Source organism: Aplidium turbinatum, chromosome 10, assembly GCF_918807975.1.
Source record: "Aplidium turbinatum chromosome 10, kaAplTurb1.1, whole genome shotgun sequence".
In the NCBI taxonomy this organism is placed as follows: Eukaryota; Metazoa; Chordata; class Ascidiacea; order Aplousobranchia; family Polyclinidae; genus Aplidium; species Aplidium turbinatum.
Genome location: NC_137481.1, coordinates 16323891 through 16345045, shown reverse-complemented (window position 1 = coordinate 16345045; position 21155 = coordinate 16323891). Strand labels below are relative to the sequence as shown.

General features: G+C 39.0%; 1 long non-coding RNA gene across 1 annotated transcript; it reads left to right on the top strand.

The window, feature by feature from the left end:
• The first annotated feature begins 8362 nt into the window (after positions 1 to 8362).
• Positions 8363 to 19736, top strand: LOC145778706 (uncharacterized). Its single transcript, XR_014290458.1, has 2 exons — positions 8363 to 8463; positions 17734 to 19736. It is a non-coding gene; the product is annotated as an uncharacterized LOC145778706 (long non-coding RNA).
• The last annotated feature ends 1419 nt before the right edge of the window (positions 19737 to 21155 follow it).

Genomic DNA, 21155 nt, shown 5'->3' with positions numbered 1-21155 from the left:
GAGATGCTTTCACCTTTGATTCGTGACATTGATTTTCAGACTGAAAATATGACTTTGCCATCAGCGAAGACATTGGGTTGTGTGTGGCAAACCGAGTCTGACGAGATGCGTATCGCATGTTCCTTAAAGCCCTTAGCTAAACACACGCGCCGAAGTATGCTCAGTCAGCTTGGACAAAATTTTGATCCGCTAGGCTTTGGAGCGCCATTTTTTCTAAAAGCACGCCTTATACTTCAGCAATTAGCGATAGACAAGTTTGATTGGGACACCGAGGTCCCTGATAGCTTTGTTAAAGAATGGGAGTCGTGGCTTCGCTCTTTGGACCTGCTTAAGGATTTTTCGTTACCGAGATGGTATTTTGCAAACTCTGGTGTGTGCAGTCCGGATGATATTGTTTCATATCAATTGCATGGGTTTAGTGATGCTTCGAATCAAGCTTTCTCTTCTGTTGTTTACTTACGTAGACTGGTTAACGGAGTTCCGAGTGTGTCTTTCGTTCTGGGTAAATCTACCATTGTTGTAAAAAATCAGTTTTCTTGGCCGATAGCTAGAAAAGAGCTTGTTGCCGCTTTGAATACAGCAAGACTCGTGAAGCAGGCCTACGAGGCATTGAAGATGCCCGACTGCCTTAAGTATTTTTGGTGTGATTCTCGTACTGTGTTGCAGTGGGTTAAAAACCCTGATTTACGTTTGAATAAGTTTATTACGCGTCGAGTTGAGCATATTTTATTGTTGTCTGGAGCCCAGGATTGGCGTTTTTGCCCTACCGATATGAACCCAGCTGATGTTGGCACAAGGCCAAATCTTATTACAAAGAAAGAATTTCGAGAGTTGTGGTTAAATGGTTCTAGTCTTCTCTACCAGTGTGAGGAAATTCCATCTGTAGAAAATGCCACTCCAGTACCTGTCCATAGCCTATATCTTCGTGACGAAGAGGAGTCGCTTGACGTTGGACAGGGTGGTCTTCACAGATTGATCGAGGCCGCACCTTCTTTGTATGTTATGAAAAAGAGAATCGCTTATTTGGTTGCTTTTGTTGAATTTTTGTGCTGTAAAACGAGAAAGCGTAGCTTTGTGAAGCCAAAACTGGATGCATCTTATCTTAACAGTGCTTCAGAGTTGGCTGTGAAGTTTGTTCAGAAGAGCGTGTATGATGATGTGGTACATTTAATGACCAAACGATCGCCGGATGCCCTTGAGGAAGTGATAAAGCGAGGTAGTGTTGGCGCTTCGCAACGTGAGAAGGAACGGTTGAAAGAATTACGTTCACTTAAAAAGTACAGACCTTGTGTAGATGACGCTGGTGTAATCCGCATTGAAGGGCGCTTAAGTAATTCTCCCGAGATCTCTCTTGAAGCAAAGCATCCGATTGTTTTGCCTTCGAAGCACCCCTTCACAAGGCTTGTTGTACTGTCGCATCATAATGGAAATGCGCACTGTGGAGTACAGCACACTTTGTTGTCTACGCGACAGAAGTTTTGGATCGCTAATGGTAATGCCTCCGTGAAGAGGTATCTTAATGATTGTGGTGTATGTGCGATTGAGAAAGCACGGCCTATAAGGCAGCTCATGTCTGATTTACCTTTGTCTCGCACAACTGCGCATAGGAAACCCTTTTTTGATTGCGGCTTAGACTATCTTGGACCTTTAACCTTTGTTGAAGGTAGAAGTCACAAAAAAGCTTGGGGACTCTTGTTCACATGTATGGCATCTCGCGCTATTCATGTTGAGCTGGTTACGTCATTGTCGCTGAGTGATTTTTTACTTGCCTTTACAAGGTTTACAGATTTACGTGGGCAGGTTAATGCTATCTATTCCGACAATGGAAGTACCTTTCAGGCAGCATCTAAGAAGTTACCCGAGTTGATAGGATCAGCTGAATTTAACAACGCCCTGAGACAGAGAGAGATAAACTGGGAATTTATACCTCCGTATGCTCCGGCGCAAGGTGGCGCCTGGGAGGCAATGGTTAAACAATTTAAAATTGCATTTTTTCACATTTTGGACTCTTCAATTCGTAAGCCCAAATTTATTGAACTGCTTACGTACACAGGCAGTGCCGTTCGGATCGTGAACGAACGCCCTTTGGTACCTTTGAGTGACGACCCTAGGGATTTTACTGTCATCACCCCTGCCTCACTTTTGACCCCATACTTAGACCCATACTGTGCTGTTGGGCAACCACATGATTGTGACCAATTAAGAAGGGATTATCGGTTCAATTTGTCACTTTCTCAGCAGTTTTGGAGTAAATGGATCGATTTTTACTTGCCAGGGCTTCAGGGCCGGAAAAAATGGTTAAAAATGGCCGAGAATTTGGAGCCTGGTCAACTTGTAGTGGTAGGTTCTCTCCAGGACATTGGTAAACGTGGGAAGTATCAACTTGGGAGGGTGCATGAGGTAGTTCCACAAATTAGGAAAGGGAAGCCTGTGGTTCGTAGAGCTAAAGTTGCCGTCTGCAACTATGATGAGAGTACGGGGAAAGTGAAAGTAGACTGTGTGTTGAGGGATATTTCGTGCCTCGCCCCTGTAAAGAACACCTAAGTGTTAGGGTTTGAGCCTGGTTTTGTCTGCGGTGGCCGACACTTGTCTGAGCCCAGAACAGTCGGTTATTATCGCAACCATGGTATATAGCGTCATTTTTTGCGTGTACCTACTACCTATGGTACCAATTTCATGTATCGTCGTGTTTATTCTTATTGCTGTTCATTCTTTGCATGCCCTTTGTATTTGCGTATTAACTTAAACGTGAGTGATTCAAACAATTTGTGTATCATGTGTTTTTATTCATTGGCTCACAATTGTCGTCAATTCTTTTTTAGTTATGCCATGTCAGACTGTCATAACTAGGGGCCGCTATGTTACAGACGGTTGTTCGCCTGGTCAAACGTCATGTAGAAACCGTTCGGGTCTACTGAATATTACGTCATGGAAATTCCTAAAACATGAGCCAAAATTGCACCATCGTCCGTAAGACTCGTGTCAGACCGGTTTAAACCTGTTTCAGTTTGAGACCTGTTTGGACATGAAATATTGCGTCACGAACTGCTCTCGTGCCTTTGAGTTATCACAAATTTTTCTGATTCATTCTCGAAGTTGTTTGTTGGAAGTCGGTCGCACATTTAACTGGTTTATTTGGTGCTTGCTAACTGGACAAATTCTCCGTTTTTTATCCAAGTAATCTGTATCGTAGTGACAGTTTTGAGGTGTAAGGCGTTGCAGCAGTCATTTCGATAGCCGCGGGCTAATTTTACAGAAATACACTTTAAGAAAAGAAGTTCAAGTGTGTGTTTCTTCGGTCATTATATACAGACGAACGGATTCGGGAACTTTATGTTAAAATTTTCCCACGAAGAGATTATGGTTTACCGCTGTGACCAATCGTCGATGAGTTTGAAGTTCCATGAAAATTTCATCGTATGTGTGTTGTGCAGTTGCGGGCATGTGGGACAAATTTAAACCATTTGTAGGCTACAACAACTACATTTTTCAAGACATTGGGATTGGTTGTTGCTTCCTCTCTATCCTTTTTCATTTCTTCTGCTGCATTTTTCTCACGCACTTTGTGTTGTTCCAGATCTTTTCCATCAAAATTATCACAGGTGCTGCAGGTATCTGATTTTGTAGATCGAAAGCCCAGATTAAATTGTGTATTGAAGATATGCCGGTAATATCCTTCTTTAGCAAACATGTCATCGTTTTCTTTCCTCGGTAACTTATCAAGGTATTCCTGGTACATCCTGGTTATGCTCAAATGAGGCGGTAAATATTTCAGAAATGGGTTTTGCATTCGACGGCAGTGTGATTCGTCAGTTGGAAATGATGCTATAAGATTTTTAATATTATCCACTACTAACTGCTTCTGGGATCCTGTTTGATCTGTGTGCATGCTTTCCTCTTCCATCAGGTTTCGGACTTAGGCTGCAGTTCCCTTTTTTATTTGAGCATTGATAAAATCTATTCTCTTATCGCTAAGCACATAAATTTTAGTCAAGGCTCTTTTGCACACGTATGCTTCTTTCATATGGTTATTTTCATTCGTAGCTACTTTAACCTTGTATCGGAATGACATCTCATGATGCTTTATTGCTCTTTTTTTTATGTCGAGTAGAGAAGTTTTCAATGAATCCAAATAGAATGTGCTGCTGTGCATAATAACTTTTTCAATAAAAGTCTGTGAAAAGTTGATGCCTTGTCTAAGAATCGATCGTTGAGGAGCACTTCAACCTACATTTCTCACGGCAAAGCTGATCTTCACATACTTGCTTCAACTCCTCAGCATTGCTCCGCCTCTTTTTGATGTTTCTAAGCCATGACACTGGGTTTCTTCACTTCTATAAAGAGCATTTAGCCTCATGTGCTGGAAACAGTGTTGTGCGGATATTGAAATTTGATAATCCAATCCAATCCGAAATTTTTTAGAAATATCCGAATCCAATCCTGATTCAAAAATAATAGGAAAAGCAATATCCAATCCAGATCCGAATATCCGAAAACTAGCATTATACTTATAGCAGACGGAATGGCCCGTTTCGGTGAGTCCGATCCCTTAATGGGGGATTTTTTCAATTTTTTTTTTTAATTATCGGGTACCGTAACCTAATTATCATTGCCGTTTTAGGGTTAGGGGTTAGAGGTTAGGAACTCACCGAATCGAACTCACCGAATCGGACTCACCGAATAGTAGCAGACCCTATAGCAGACATATGTTACACTAACATTTTTTTCTTACCCTACCATCCTTGTCTCAATTGCAGCATAATGAATTTATACTGATATTAAAGTAGCACTCAGCCTACCAGTAATCAATCTGAAACACAACAATAAACGACAATAACAAAACAAAGAAAATAGCAGTGTAAGCATGCACAATTGCACACACTTATCAAAAGCATACTGTTTTTGAATATAACCTAATGATACAAATGTCATTATAAGATCAGTGTATAATAAATTGTCACTAATCACATGCTAACTTCCATGAACCATACAGAAATGTAAGTCGTTCAGAAAACTATTCTTCCTCAGACCTAAACACAGAGTTGAGTACAAGTAAAGCATCAACAGTTGATAATGTGAATACAATCTAAAATGTCAAGTTAAAAGCATAATAGTAGGCTATACTGCACAGCAACAGGAGATCTACTATGGCAAACTTTTTAGCTTCTGCTGGGCACCGGCCAGCACTTTCTAGTACCGAGGTAGGCTACTTTCATCAACCTCTTAGCGTGGCATGCCTGCCTTTGCTTAGTTGCTGGTTTGCTTCTGCTGACTGCGACAGACTGCGACTCTGCGAGTACCGTACATCGGTATCAGACTAGTGCTGCCAGATCTACGGAGGCTAGCTTCCCTGAAACGAAGAACAGCAACTACATGAAATTTATGTCATTCAATTTATTAAAACGTAACTAAACAAAGTTAAACAGATTCGGATTCGGATAATCCGGCTCCGGATCCAGCTTGGGAAAAATTGAATCCAATCCAATCCGGATCCAAAAAATTTCTTCAAATCCGGCAGGATCAGACTCCAAAAATCCGGATCCTGAACAACACTGGCTGGAAAGTGAGCTGCTTGCAACACTTCATTGAACACGAGATAGTGTTTCCAATAAAAAAACAAATCATTTCGAGAATGCTTTGCTTGGATAAGCCAGGGTTTGCAGGTTATATGTTCAATTATTGCAATTTGTTGCTTGCAGTAAAGATATATGTCAGACATATATCCTTTTTGCGCTGAAATGATAAAAAAATTATGTGACATATACCCTTTTTCCTTCGCCTATCTCCTTAATTTCTCAAGATACACATACGGCCTTTTTGAACAAGACGCGCAGCAGGCTCATGAACTTCCTGGCGTGCTTAACTTAAATTTGGTAAAAATTGACATACCTCCCTGTTGCACTAGGCCCTTCACCTAATGAACAGGAGATGACGGCAAGTGTCCCAGCCAGCAAAATTAATCATTTCTACATTGATTCAATGTCTGTTAATTGTTGCAAGCTAGGGTTTGGGTTTGTGTCTTCAGCAAAGTTAATTTATATTTTGTTACGCAGAATAGTGATCTTTATTTCTGACAAAGATTTCTAGGAAAAATGCTTAGGCACAGTTATTCCAAGAAACTTTTTTGAGGTTACTTTTTACATTTTCGCTTTTCAAATTTTGAAGAATACGGTAGATTGCAAGGCAATGATTTGCTTCCTTAAGTTGAAAATAACATGAACAATGTGTGATTTTTGTGGCATTCAAAAACACTTTGCCCGATAACTCAGTTAGTTAGCGCGTGACTTCATAATGAACGAAGTTTTAAGATTAAGCGGCGCTTGTTCGACTTTCGGGGTGTGCGCTTGAGCAAATGAGCAACGCATTATAAGGACTGCTCTCCATTCAGCGGTAGCCTACCAAACGAATAGATTAATTCCCCGGGAACGACACGTCATGTGGTAAATTTATAACTAATTTAACTCGTAGCCAAAGATGTAGGCCTACTTATACGCCGCATACTTGCGGCGTAGACTTTTTGTTTACGCTAACGCTTGCAGCCACATTTTTTAGGATAGCTTGCGCTTGAGGCTACGCCGTAAAGTTTTCGCGGTTTTTTAGCGCTGGTCACAGCGGTAAACCATAATCTTAATCATAACCATAATCTGGGAAAATTGTAACATAAGATTTCCGGACCCGTTCGTCTGTATGTAATGACCGAAAGAAACACTCTTCTGGAAACGTCTATTCGAGAATTGTATTTCTGTAAAAATAGCCACTGGCTGTCGAAATTGGGTGCAACGCGATACACCACTAAACTTGTCACTACAACGCAAATTACTTGGATAAAAGACGGAAATTTTGTCCAGCTATCAAGCACTAAGCAAAACAGTTAAATTTTATGCGACCAATAACTTCTTCAAGCAACAATTTTAAAATGACGAGAATAAATTACGATATTTCAAACGCACGTAAGGAGTTACTGTGACCTAATAATGATAAGCAATGATAAGTTATTCAAGCACCTGTTCAAGTTTGGCTTACACCTGTTCAAGTTTGGCTTACACCTGTTCAAGTTTGGCTTAGGTCCTGCAAACGATTCTGCAATCTGCTCATTTTTTTTAGAAATATCTCATTACGTAATACGCTAAGATTCAGTAGACCTGAACGGTTTTATATGACGTTTGATATGAAAATTGTCCGTAACAAGCGCATAGCGTCAACGCATATTTTTAATGTCTTTTTTTCGCTACAACACGCCAATACCTTCCAGCGCTGCAGTTGAAAGAATGTTTTCAATGGGCAAAGACATATTGGAACCAAAACACAGCAAAATGTCAGATGAACACTTTCAGATGCTTGTGTATCTTCGTGGAAATTCAAAATAAAACTTGTTTGTTTCGAGTGGTTCATACCGTGTGAATGTTTGGCACCTAGCAAACAAAATGAGTTTACGCTAGTCTATGCGCTGACGCCGCCAACTTTTTTTACAAGTTGCGTTGACGCATACGGCGTATGTTTTTTATAACGTTTGCGTTAACCCTGACGGCGTCAATATTTTTTGTATGCGCGTACATCCCTGCAGTCGTAGCCTACTGTAGAGCACCGCACTGCTTGTAGGTTTACGCCTAATCAGTGCTTCGCGTTTGTGACTTCAGATCTTTGCCTTCCTTTCTTAGTTCTACAACGCCAGCAGCGTTCTATTGTAGCCTACATTTGTCAGACCTTGTAGGCTAACTGCTAGTTTCAGCTGCTTAACTCAATTCTTGAACGGCTGTCAGATTAGTTCTGTAATTTATTTAGTATTGTATTATTATCTCTCTCTCTCTCTCTTAGTTTCTGAACTGTGTTATGGATGTGTCAATTCTAAGTTTATTAAAGCCTGATTAATGCACGTTTCTCTTATGCTTGATATGGTCAGTCATGGAAACATCACTCTGTCAATCTTGGTGATCGGCCTGCGTTAGTGGTTCAAAGCCGCTACAAGCAGGCCTGTGGAAAACTGCCAAAATAAAGCTTTCAAACAAGCTTTCCCAGTCTGATCAATTGATAGCCATTCCCATCTGGAAAAATCAGCCCATTTTTACAATTTGACGTACGCAAACGTCCAATCAATTTAAAACAGATGAATTTTTCCAGCAGGTTATTTACTATAACCAGGACTATAACCCACTTCCCAGGTTTTAATTTGCATGGGCTACCGTTCAGTAGAAACGGTTTTATTTTTAATATCAGCTGCAACGTGTTTCGTGTTGAAGCTAATCGGAGCTGTATCTTTTTTCTCAATCATTTTTCAATGAAATAAATACTGTGATTGTTTTCATAGGGAAACTCTGTTATATGACCCCGCCCAAACTTTGCTCTATAGTTCCATAAAAGACACATGCAAGATTGCAAGGCTTCAAGTCGCGACTGGCGAGGACAAGCATCCTGTTAATCATGTAGCTAGGTGGAAAAGAATTCCTAAATGAAAACGGAGACATAGTGAGTAAAGGGACGCGAAGGCAATTGTAGAAAAAAGTATTTTTACACAAATAGGTTGCTCGTAACTATTCCACAACATTTTGATGCCAAAAAGTATAAGTTTCTTGAGTGATGCAGTTGAAAATATGAAATTATCACAAGTTTATAAACATATTTTATGTTGTATTTGTGTGTTCTAACTGTAACGTTTTACTACAATGTGCTAGGTTATAGCTTGAACGTTTGTCTTCTATATGAATGAATAAAACAACAAGTCGCAATGTGAATAGTTCAATATGAATAATTGAAACAAATTGCTACACTAAAACCCTACATTGATGAAACTATTTATTTTTTAACAAGTAATGTTAATTTTTACAGCCACCAAACTTACTTGTTTACAGCAAAAATGTAACGTGTCGAAACAAAGATTACCGGTACCGTAAGTGTTTAGCAAACGAACCATAGTCACTCTTGATAAACAAAAACTTATCCAGGGAAATTCCATCAAATTCAAAAAAACTCCAGTTTTATTACTTAATATGAAAAAGTAACAATTGAGTCACTTTCAATTAAAATTTAGTTTAAAAAAAAAGCACTTCCAGACGGTGTCAAACTGATACGGTAGGTATCTTATGGAATCTTAACCCAAGAAACAACGGGATGCAACCTGTTTTGTTCCCTGAATACTTCGTCCCCCGATTTCATCACCTGACAAGATCAAAAGAAAAAATAGAAAAAAGCCGAAGTCACTGATCGGAGTTTCCACAAAAATTTTAAAATTTTCCTCTTAAACTAGTCATTGAATTTTTATGGGCAGCCACCCTTAGCCAAGTAGATGAAAAACATTTAATATACGGTACCTTATACTAAAATATCTACACCAACAACAAGAAACAAACTTGCATTCATATTGTGTCAACATTACAAAGTTGGAAGTGGCTATGTTTCCACACTTGATGCCATGGTTACAATCAGGTGTTGCCAGAGTTAGGATTAAAGTTAGGAAGGGCTGAGGTAAGGGTCAGAGTTCAAGGCATAGGCGCCGACTTTTATTTTTGCACGGGGTGGCGGATAGCACAATATGGCAACCTAAAAACTTTCAAACTGCATGTTTTTGTTTGATTTTACTAAGCGTGTTTCGTAGATGCAATTGTCTTTTCACACCTGATTTGTAGCTCGATAATTTACTAAGCAACTTTAAAACAAAGCACAGGAGGTACAGGAGGAGTTTAAAACAACTTTAAAATAAAGCACAGGAGGAGTTTGGAAGCATTAATGAAATTGTTTCATTGCTTGCAAATAGATCAAGCAGTTGCGACATAGTTGAAACAAAGTGCAATTCCAGACGCAGAAGCGTTGGGTTATGTCATTTTTATATGTGGCAGCGACATTTTCAAAAGCAGCTCTGTTCTCTTCCGATGCTTGATCCTTGGCAAGCAGAACTGTTTCCATGTCATTGATCGTTTTCATGTCCTGCTGTGAATAACGTGACAAAAGTGAAGAACACTGTTTAAATACGGCTAAATAAATGCTTTGGTAGTAAGCATCTACGGTAGAAAAAAAAACGCTTGCTGTTGCTGGTCATCGAAAGATCTTGCAGTACGTCTACCACGGCCACGCGGCAAAGATGGCAACTGCAAACCCATATCAACAGCAGATTTTTTACATGCGTCGAACAACGCAGATGCCTCACTTTCTGTTGCTGCATTCCAAGAAACTGTTGATGATACGGCGGCTTCCAGTAATTCACGTACCTTTCCGACATTGATCCCACGTTTCTAAACAGCGATATGTACAGGGCTTAAAATAAGCAAAAGCTTTTGCAGGATGCGCAAGGAAAAGTAAACGTCAAAGTTCTCCATGGATAAAACATGGCTAGTGGCATTGTTTCGAGTGACAGCATCCATGCCATCTTCTTTCGATGCCGTGTCAAGCCAATCTAGTATGACCTCATACTGGTCAAGAAAAGCATTTACGGCTGGGAGCTGCATTACCCAGCGTGTGGTACAGAGAGCGCGCAATGAAGGCGAGGAAGAAGATTCATTTATCTTCATAAAATTATTAAATTTTGCCAGTCTTTTCGGAGACGCTTTTATAAAATTAACAACAGCACCTAACACTGATATTGCATGCAGTTCTTGTTTAGTGGATTTGAAGCAATCTTGTGCGATCAGATTTACTTGATAACCAGCGCAATGCAAATAAAGCATAGCTAGGCGAGTTTCTTCAAAGCGAGCTTGCACACCTGAAAGTCTTCCTGCCATGATGATATTATAAGCAGTTTAAAAAAAAAAAAAGATTTTTGAGGGAGGCAATGGAAAGATCGTATTTTATTGATTAATAAATCCTATTGATTAATAAAACCTAACAAATGTAACAATGACTTATGACAAGTAACAAATAAAACAATCGCAACAACAACAAGGAAAAAACTCGTAGCCACGTGTTGCGTAATCTTCACGTAGCTTGCTTGATGTTACGCGAGTATCATGCTTGTGACAAAAACAATCATTTTCTTAGCAATACTGTATTGGTTCACCTCTTGCTTTACATTAAATTGAAGCGAAAACCAATCATCAAAAAAAGATTTAAACGTCCGTTCAAATTACATTTATTTGCAGTAAGTAATGTAACCTAAACGTGGTGGCTGCCACAGCGGTTACGGAGTGGCGTGGCCACCCCATAACCCCGTAAGTCGGCGCCAGTGGTTCAAGGAATATGCTTAGGGTTTTGAGCTTTGCCCAGGACTAAAAAAAATTCCAAAATACAAGTTTTTGTTTTCAACAGCTTTAAACTTTTCTCAAATTAAGGCAGAATTCCTTATCTGGCAACACTATTGAAGCTATTATTAAGCTATATAGTGTAAATATAGCTACCGTAGCCTACAAAGTTTTAATGTTAGGTGCTGATAGTCAACAGTTGTCCACCCCGATAGCTCAGTAAGCGCGTGACTTCTGAAACAAAGAAACTTCACGATCAAGCGGCGCGAGCTCAATTCACGGGGTGTGCGCTTGAGCAACGCACGTTAAAGATTGCTCTCCATTCAGCGGCATCTAATGGATGGAATAATCATCAAGCAACAAGACTTCAACAATCAAAAACTGCACTCTGTCAATCTCGGTGACCGGGCCTGCGTCAGTGATTCAAAGCCTTTACAAGTATGCAAAACTGCCAGGATTAAGCTATACAACTTACAAGAAGCTTTCCCAGTCCGAGGATAAAGATTCAGTTGATCAATCAGTTAAGTTTGTTTTTATTTCTGACCATCACAACGAAAAAACAAGGCAATAACTATTTGACCGGCACCGGTCTTTTAATCGGGTCCCACAAATTGCCCATAAGCACCATAAGTCATGTCAAATTACCAATAAGTCGCATCAAATTACTTATAAGCCCCATAAGTCGTGTCGAATTACCCATAAGTCGCAGCAAATTACCCGAAAGCACTAAGTCGCGTCGAATTACCCATAAGCCTGTAATATAGCCGTCTAGTAACCTAGTAGTCGGCTGCATAGCCGAGTGGTAAGGAGCACTGACTCGGCGTTTGAAAATATAGTTTGAGACCGCTCAAGAGCCTGTGTCTTTGGCAGGACACTTGAAGGCATGCCTGAAGGTGGACACGGAGATTGGCCTCCTTGCCTTTCCACCCGCTTATGTATAATTGTATATTCTGCAGGGTGCAGCAGCAGATGGAGTGTTTTGGCCGGTAAAACACTTGGGTCTGCTACTATTCGGTGAGTCCGATTCGGTGAGTTCCTAACCTCTAACCCCTAACCCTAAAACGGCAATGATAATTAGGCTACGGTACCCAATAATTAAAAAAAAAAATTGAAAAAATCTCCCGTTAAGGGATCGGACTCACCGAAACGGCCATTCCGAAACACTTTAACATAGGACATTTTTTCCTATGAACCAGGTGACTGCAGCATAGTAGTCGTTGTAGCAGTCAGCCAGAGACTTAATTCTTGCTTTGAACTTGATAATTAAAGAAGAAAAAAAGAAGAATATATAATGACAAGGATGGGAATCGAACTCGTGTCATCAATGTCAATAGCTTTTTGTCTAAACCACTACGCCACCAAGCGCTCGTGAAATCTTCGCTTACTTTAGTTTATACCGGTAATCCGGTATTGTTTTGAGAACGCTCACAATATTTTCAGCTTGTTTTTATTTCTAACCATCCCAACAAAAATACAATATACGACAAACATTGCAGAGGTCTATAAAAGGTAGAAGCGACAAAACGCTGACGTTATAACGTGCATAATGCCAAAGCAGGACAATCGGTTTAAAATATGGCACGGTCGCAACACCTTATTTTATGTGGCACTCCGTTTGCTGCAGCAACCTGCAGATTACATATACGCTGACATGAAGGCGTAAGTAATTCCATGTTGCTTATGGGTAATTCGACGCCACTTAGGTTATGGTACTTATGGGTAATTCAACGCGCCTTATGGTGCTTATAGGTAATTTGTGGGATCGCTTTAAATCTAAAACACTATTTGACCGGCATGATGTAACTTATTTATTTCTTCCATCTTCTCTTTCAAAGCAAAAGATGAGAGAAGAGCAAATGAAAAAAGTGCCTATATTGCTTCTAAATTCAACAGTTTTTTTAAAATGAATAAGTAGCGCGTGAGATATTTGTCAGGCTGGTATTCCAAAGGATGTGAGTTCGATACCACACAGAAGCGTCTTTTCTAAAATAAATTCTAACCCGAATACTCAGTCGTTAGGCTACCATACTGTGTTTTTGTGGTGAATCTTTTATGTCTTTTCAAATATGAGTAATAAAGTTAGAGTTTTTTTAATTTGCTGGAATTTGAGAATTTCTCTGGGTAAGTTTCTGTTTATCACAAAAGGATGTGATCGTGTTTGCCGAACAACGCATTACATATTTACTCTTAACAAGTTAGTTTAGTGGCTGTAAAAAGTTACAGTACTTTTAAAAATAATGGTTTCATCAATGTTCAGTTTACTTTTAGGTAGAGCTTGACTGATATCACTTTTTCAGGCCGATACCGATATTTACGAATTTTTTAGGCCGATATTGATGTATATCAACCGTAAATATATATCCGATATATACCCAGGCCTGGAAAAAATAGGAAATCCGGGAATGAGATTCCCGGGAAATTTGCCGGTTTGCGGGAAATTTTTATCGTAAGAATTTCATCACTAACGTCTTCATATGAGCGTTGCAAATGCGTATTTACAAAAAAAGTGATTAACGTATTAAAGTTTGGTAGTGTGATATATCATAATCATAAATTCTAGTATGCCAACTTGTGAAAGATTTTACTGTATTATATTTGAAAAAGGCATTTAAGAAAAAATTCAGCAGTCAACGGATGCTTTTTGCGGATTAGCCTTTGCAATGAAAATTTATCAGCGGGAAGTTTTTCTCTGCTTGGATTCGACTGCCCATGTCGGCGTTATTACTAGGCTACCGTTTCCATAACTCAAGTTAGCCATATATTCAGTTCTGTGTGTATTTTCAGTAATTCTAGGTAATAAAAAAATGGCAGCTACGCCAACGTTTAAACCAAAGCTTCCAATTAGGTGTGGCTATTGCAGAGTGTCTGTGTGAAGGGACAGCGGACAGGCTTAGCGAACATATCCGTCAGCAACATCAAGGTTTTCCTATGAAAGAATATAGTCAAATAAGTCTAACGGAAATTTTTTCCTCATTTTCATCCACTCGGAAAAGACCACATCCACAAGACGAGGGGAGCAATTAAAGCGAAGAAAAAAATAAGCAACGAAGCACAGTCAGCTGCTATTGCTAGTAGTAAAGAAGTTGAGGACAATGACAACGAGGTATTGGAAAGGCAACTTTGAAGACTCAGACAAAACGTCAATTTTTTGTGGGATGCAGCACATCTGTTACAACTCGCTAATAAAGATATGCAGAAAAGCATATCCTGGATCGACAGTGTCTGCAGAGGTATCGGTGCGATACTAAGCAAATTCCAATTCGGAATAACCTTTGAGGTAATGCTTGTTATGGCCCACAATCTCGGCATCGATCTGAAAGCTCCTTCATGGTTTTCGGAAACGGGATTCGTTTCAAAGCCGCACAGAGTTTTCAAAAATTTCTTGCACAATTATGGTATTGTACGTTGCGTCTTGGAGAGCATTGCAGCTAGCGATACCCGTCAAGCAAACGACGCTGGTGACCTTCTTTGTCGTATCAAGACGATGGAATTCATCGTCAAATTACTTTTGTGTGTTGATTTTTATTGCACATCAGGAATGGTCAGTCAAACGTTACAACAAGTCGCACTCCATTTTGGAACAAAACAAAGGCCTTCGAATCTTTTGTTGTATGTCTTGGTGAAATGGCTGAAGAGAGAGCTGGCCACTTGCCCGAATTGCAGACCAATAAAACATATCTGCAACAATACTTATTTGTTGGTTTGCCCCTTGTAAGTAAAGACGTCGACTTAATGACCCCATTGCGTGAATCTCGTGATGTTCCGCACAGTGTTGTGTTACAAGATTCAGCAAATCAAGAACAAGTAAATGTAGAAAAGGCGATAGACAATTAGACATTGGACAAGGGAAAACTTATTTTTCGAGCAATGCTGTCCAGCATGGGAAAGCGCTTTCCTCCAGAATACTTTTAAGAAAATAAAAGAAAGAGAACATGCAGCAGATCAAAGTGGGGACATCACTCACAAACAGTGCGCCATGTCTGATATCAAGACTGTTTATTGGAAATATGAAGCTACAGGTGGCCATCTATAGTATGTTTTTTGCATGGAGCTTTTCGCCGGAAAACGTGTAAATGGTGTAATTATGACGTCAGGCCTCGAAATTCGTTTTTGTTGACGGCGGACAAACGTGTCCGGTCTGAGCAGCTATCTCGGCGGACAAATTAAGTCTCACGGCGGACACACCAGTTTTAACGTCGATCGTCATACTTAATCCCTTTATCTTGATAAATCTTCGCCATTTGAGAATCATAGCTACGGTTTAGGCTTTTTAAAATTTCAGCAAAGTTACTCTGAAAGGCTTTCATCAGACCAACAACGTGCGCTTGACGCCGTGTAGCTACTAAATATGATGATGATGATTGTTAAAAATTTGAATTCTATGAACTTTTTGTATCTGATGCAAATAAATAATAAAAAAATAATACGCCGCATAACTGATTAACTTCCGCCGAACGAGGTCGTGTGGCTTCTTGCGTCACAATGCTCTGGGCACGAGTCGGAAAACTCTAACGCGTAACGCTACTATTTTCTGATGTGCAAAGTTTCACTATAGGCTTTTTTCTTTAGGTTTATTTTTACATGTTATGTGAGCGAAAGTGACGAAAAGAATAAACAAAACATTAGAAAAAGCACAATTATTTTTCCCCTCTCCATGATGCGGTCGCCTTTTCAAAATAGTATCAGTATTCCACGAGACCACGGCAGGCTCGGAGTTATAATCAGCGCAATCAAGGCCATCCAAACATATGCTTATGATGAGAGCTTCAATAGCATCGATCTTCAAAGACGTGCGCCAATCTCCACGAGATCAGTGCTTGTCGTTAAGATACGTGATACCGAGATCTATTCCGTGTCTTTTCTCCAGACCGGCTAGTTGAGGGAAAAACGTAAATGCGAGCTCTTCTTTAGCGATGAAATATGCGATTTCAAACAACCTCTTTTGATTTTTTTCGTTGTCACTCATATTGTTGATGGCCTTGATGATCGGAAATTGATGGCTTGGGGTAAACGATATGTTGTGATCTTGGACAAAGCTAATCCTTACATTCGTTGTTCATTTAATATATGCGTCTATCACCACTAAATTTCCTAGTAGTAGGTTCATCGCCCTCATTCTCACTTTCAGAATTTTCCCTGGGCCTTTTCTTTCTTACTGTAATACCAAAACTTAAGTTTTGCTGCATCTTGCTGTAGTAGCCTACTCTTATAATCTAACTTTGTAACCAACCTTGCCTTATCAATATTACTCGGAGATCAAAGCCAGACATTGTGACGTAAGACTTGAACTAAGTTGCGCGTGATTAGTGTAGAAGTACCGGTACTCCCATCGATTCTTAGCAAAAAATTCACCTTTGTTACGCTGATTCAATGTCATCAATCGTTAAAGCAACGTAAAATTCGAAAGTTTTTCTGCTTGAATGGAAGCTAAAAGATACAGTATTAACTTTTTCTAGATGCGCGCTTGGAATGCGATAATTTCGCATTCCCAGCGCAAATTATATTCTTGCAACAGTTGTTCGTGCTATGCAATGACGATTTGTATCGCTAGTTTCTGCGATATTTCTCGGCGGACAAATATGACCGATCTAGAGGGTACTTCCCGCGGACATCACATGCTGTGACGGCGGACATGTCCGCCGTGAATTTCGAGGCCTGTGACGTCATTATCGTGATTGTAAGCCGTAGGAAATTTTTTTGCTAAAAACAGATTCCCGGGAAGCTAAGCATTTTTTCCAACCCTGTATGTACCAACCGATATATATCAACCACGAAAAAATTGTTACCAACAAAGTTATTAAGCAATAAACCAGTCCAAGAAAGTTTATGCATTGGCTGCTGTAAAGAAATCATTCTTAACACTAATCACAAAAAAAACACCAAACAAAAACGAAACAACCAAATGCAATACTGTTTTGTATTCAATTCAATAATCAAAGTTCAACAGTTTTAAATTGTATATAGTTAAAAAAACATAGTTTCTCAGCATTCATGCCAAGAAGAGAACATCTTTTGTCATCGTAAATCAGTCCAACAGTGCTGAACACTTGTTCGCTGGGGACAGAAGTAGGGGTGTTCCATGATACAAATCCACGTGCTGCGTGCAAAAACAGATTGTGTGCAGCCGCGTGCTTGTAATTAAAACGAGAGAGTTTATATGCACTCTTTACTAGCACAAATGAGCAACTTGTGTTTCTTCTAAAGGCATGCATGACTAGTTTTTAGTGGGCTTTTGCTATCGGCAAAAAATAGCTGATACAATATATTGGCTACTCCTGATATTGGTCGATACATATCAGCTGACCGATATATCGGTCGAGCTCTACTTTTGGCAGTGTTTTTTAGTAGGAAATTTAGTTTTTTTAAAGGAAAGTGCTTTTGGGTAGTATCGAGCTCACATCCTTGGGAATACCAGCCAGATAAATGTCGCACGCACCACTGATTCAGTTGCAAAAAAAATGTTGAATTTAGAAGTTATATAAGCACTTTTTTTCCAGGAATACAAAGAGATGACGAACTATCAAACAAACTCGAATTTTTACTGAATCATGTGTTTTCATTATTTCAGCTGTGTTTCATGTGGCATATTTTGTAGAAGTAACCAACAAACCGAAAATGTCTTGGAATGCTCACACTGCTCATGTCCTTGGTCAATGTCAAGAAACTATCGCATATATTCGTTTGTGTGGACCTGACTATTCTCTCTGGGGAGAAAGTGGAAGTGTATCAGGAGTGACCACCTCAGGCAATCTGGTTTTTTCAGTGCCGAAAGCAACTGAAGGTTTAAAGATTGGACCAACAAAATTCATGTTTTTGAGAGAGATAGATGACTGCTCTTATGCTTTTAATGGCAAAGGAAAAGGTGCTTGTCTTATAAAGGCCAATCAATACTTAGGTTTTGCTGTTGCAAAAGATGGTTGTAAAGCAGAACAAGCCAGAGATGGTTTGGAAAAACTAAAAACATACATGACATCCATCAATTACAACTAAACTACAATGAGGATGCATTTGTACATAAATGCAACATTTAAGCTCTGTCTATAATTATACTTGGTTGATCAGTTGAATTTTTCCTTGGCTATAACTTTTGCTTATGTTTCTGCATGGCATGTGATATCATTATACCTTGCGTAGTATTTTCGAAAAAGTGGCTTTCTGTTAAATTGTTTACAATCACGCATAACCAACTATACTGATCAATATTGATAGATGCAAAACACATACAAAATTGCGTATATGGATTTGTGTTGTATTGAAATGTCAAGTTGCTCGAAAGGTTACATGCATTGTAGTTAATTTACATAAAGTAAAATAACAGATTTTATTGATTGCGACTCCATAGCATTTTGATGCGACCATCTTGATTCCATACATTTCACTACTATGTATATTTTGCTAATAAAACTGTTTTTATTATGGTTGCCATAATCAGGGCTTCGAACATACACTAACAAACAAAGAATTTGTTATCGACAAAATCGTTTGCTTTGTGCTACAGTGATTTTGGAATAGAAAAATATTCGACTCTTGCATCAAAAACGCGACCAATCATTTCAATGGGAAAAATTAAATAAAGTTAGTTGTTTTTTTGCTTCATTTTAAACTTTTGTCTGAACCACACTTCAAAAAAAGTGATGTTTTTTTTTTGCAAGTATGGCTGCATGACTGAAAGTTGAAAAATTAAAGATGCAGATTGTGTGACGTGTAGTCGCATGAAAATTGCTCGAGTTCGCAGCCCTGAACCAACATGTGTGAATTACTGCCTATTCCTTTGAAAAGCAAATATTGGTATGTCTCAATACAAATAATGCAACTTGAAATTTTCTACTCATCTGGTCGCAATATATTTGTTTGCATTGGTGAGGGTTATGGCACAGTCCAGTACAGTGTGTACAATAGCAGGGTATTAGACTGCGCAGTAAAATTATGATCAGTTGCTTCGCTTGTCGCCATTGTTATGTGTGTAAAACGTATCACATCCAGCCTCCAAATCATCCCTTTTTAATGTTGACTTCTGCAGATGTTGAATCAATATAAAAAGCGCAGATTTTCGGACGGGATAAGGACCGGGACGAAGGCTGAATCATATTCGATTATTATCAGCCGCGGCTTGCGAAGTTTTCGGGTCTGCTACTATTCGGCTGCACTCCGATTCGGCTTCAGTTTTTTTCGACGGACGACCTGCGAACATATGCAAGCATTTAAATGGTCAACTTCAGTTAATAAATGGTCAAATTCAATGACAACTAAGACATGCAACGCCGAAACCCAGGTTTATTCTAAACTGCCACTTAGGTTTTAACTTTATTTTTTATGTCAAACGCTATTTGGCAACTGTCTTTTTTTCGTTGACACGTTTTCGCTGAGACTTTATCTCATTAACCTCTATTGTTAATCATGAAAAATGTTGTTTTGATGTAAAACACTTATTTTGAACGAACCCAGACAACAAAATTCGCCGTCTGGAAAGGCACTCAAAGGTAAACACTGGATAAAATGCAAGAATGCAAAAGAAACGATATTGTGGAATAAAATACAATATTCTCTAAATAAACAGAAGAATCGGACACACATCTCTCTGTTATCATTTTTAATGTAAAATTTCCTTTTGTGGTCCCTTTGTCTGGAGCAAATCCAAACTGTGCTGTTGAAATTTCCGATTTTAGTTTTGGTCTCAATCTCATCATCATGATTCGGAGTAAAACCTTTGTTTCAAGGCTAATTGTTCTGTGGAGTGAGCATTCTGTTGCTCCGGTTTTCTTTGGTAAAGTTATGAATATGGAACGTACCATATCACTAGGGATGTTTCCGGTGTCATAAATATGATTCAAGATCTCAGTGGTTATTGCCTGAGATAGCTTGTTTTAGAACCAGTCAGCAATTATCGCTTCCGAATATATTCTCGTCATACGAAACACGGTTGTAGATATATCCTAATGTTTTCGGTACGGTAGGTTGCAACTAAAAGCGCTTGACTTCTAAGCAAGTTCAGTTATGTCATAAATTATTTTTAGCTCAGTCTCAATCCTATGCAAGTTAAATTGTTGAAACTAGACGCGCTATAGCCCACCCACCCGTGCAATATTTCCTTTTGTACGCCACAAATTTAAAAGAGGTTGCAATAGCAGGAAGTTTCGTCACGAGCCTTAATGCTTCATATACTGCGCGGTAATTGTTCATTATAAAAGCATTCCGCAATCTGAGGTTATTACGTAAGTTTTCATGGGTTGCTTTGACCTGGAATTCGAAATTGCGTTTTAAAATTACTCAAAAAGGCTTCCATGCAAGTAGGCTAATTTATCAATTGTAGCCTACCTCAAAGCTGTCCAAGACGAAGAGCATTAAGGTTTGAGAAAAACTTTACGGGCCGCATAAAAAAATGATTTTCATTTTGTGTGCGATAAGTGATTTTCAGCTTGTGAAAAAGATACAATTTATAACACAGCAACAAAATAGCAAAACAATTCGTTGTTTCTTGCTTTTGGTTATTGTTTAAATCTCTGCTTTAAAATCCGTGGTCGATGCGAGCATCCAGGGTTTTATCAGCCGTTCCGTGTGTTACTTTCCAATCGCTTTATAATTGAGGAAGTGCTTTCGCAAATGTATGAGCTACTGAACAAGGAGCACATCTTCAAAATCTTTTAAATTAAATTAAACTCCTTCGGAACGGATATTGCTTGCAAGCACACCAGGTCACTGTGGTTTACCTTTGTTATGACAAAATACCTTTCCTCCAAAGAGAACTAAATTCTCTGTTTTTCTCTGAAATTTTTATTTTAACACTCATTTTATTAATAAATTACTTCACCTGACTAAATTAATTAGTTAGCATCTAACTTACAATTGAATTCGAGAGCCTGTGCAAACAACATAGAGCAAAAACCAACGCAAATCTGTTCGTTACAAAATACAAGATGCAGGAAGTATTCGCGGGTCACATGCGGTATTAAATATTTAAAATCTGGAAAACGAGATAAAAATTTGAAGTTT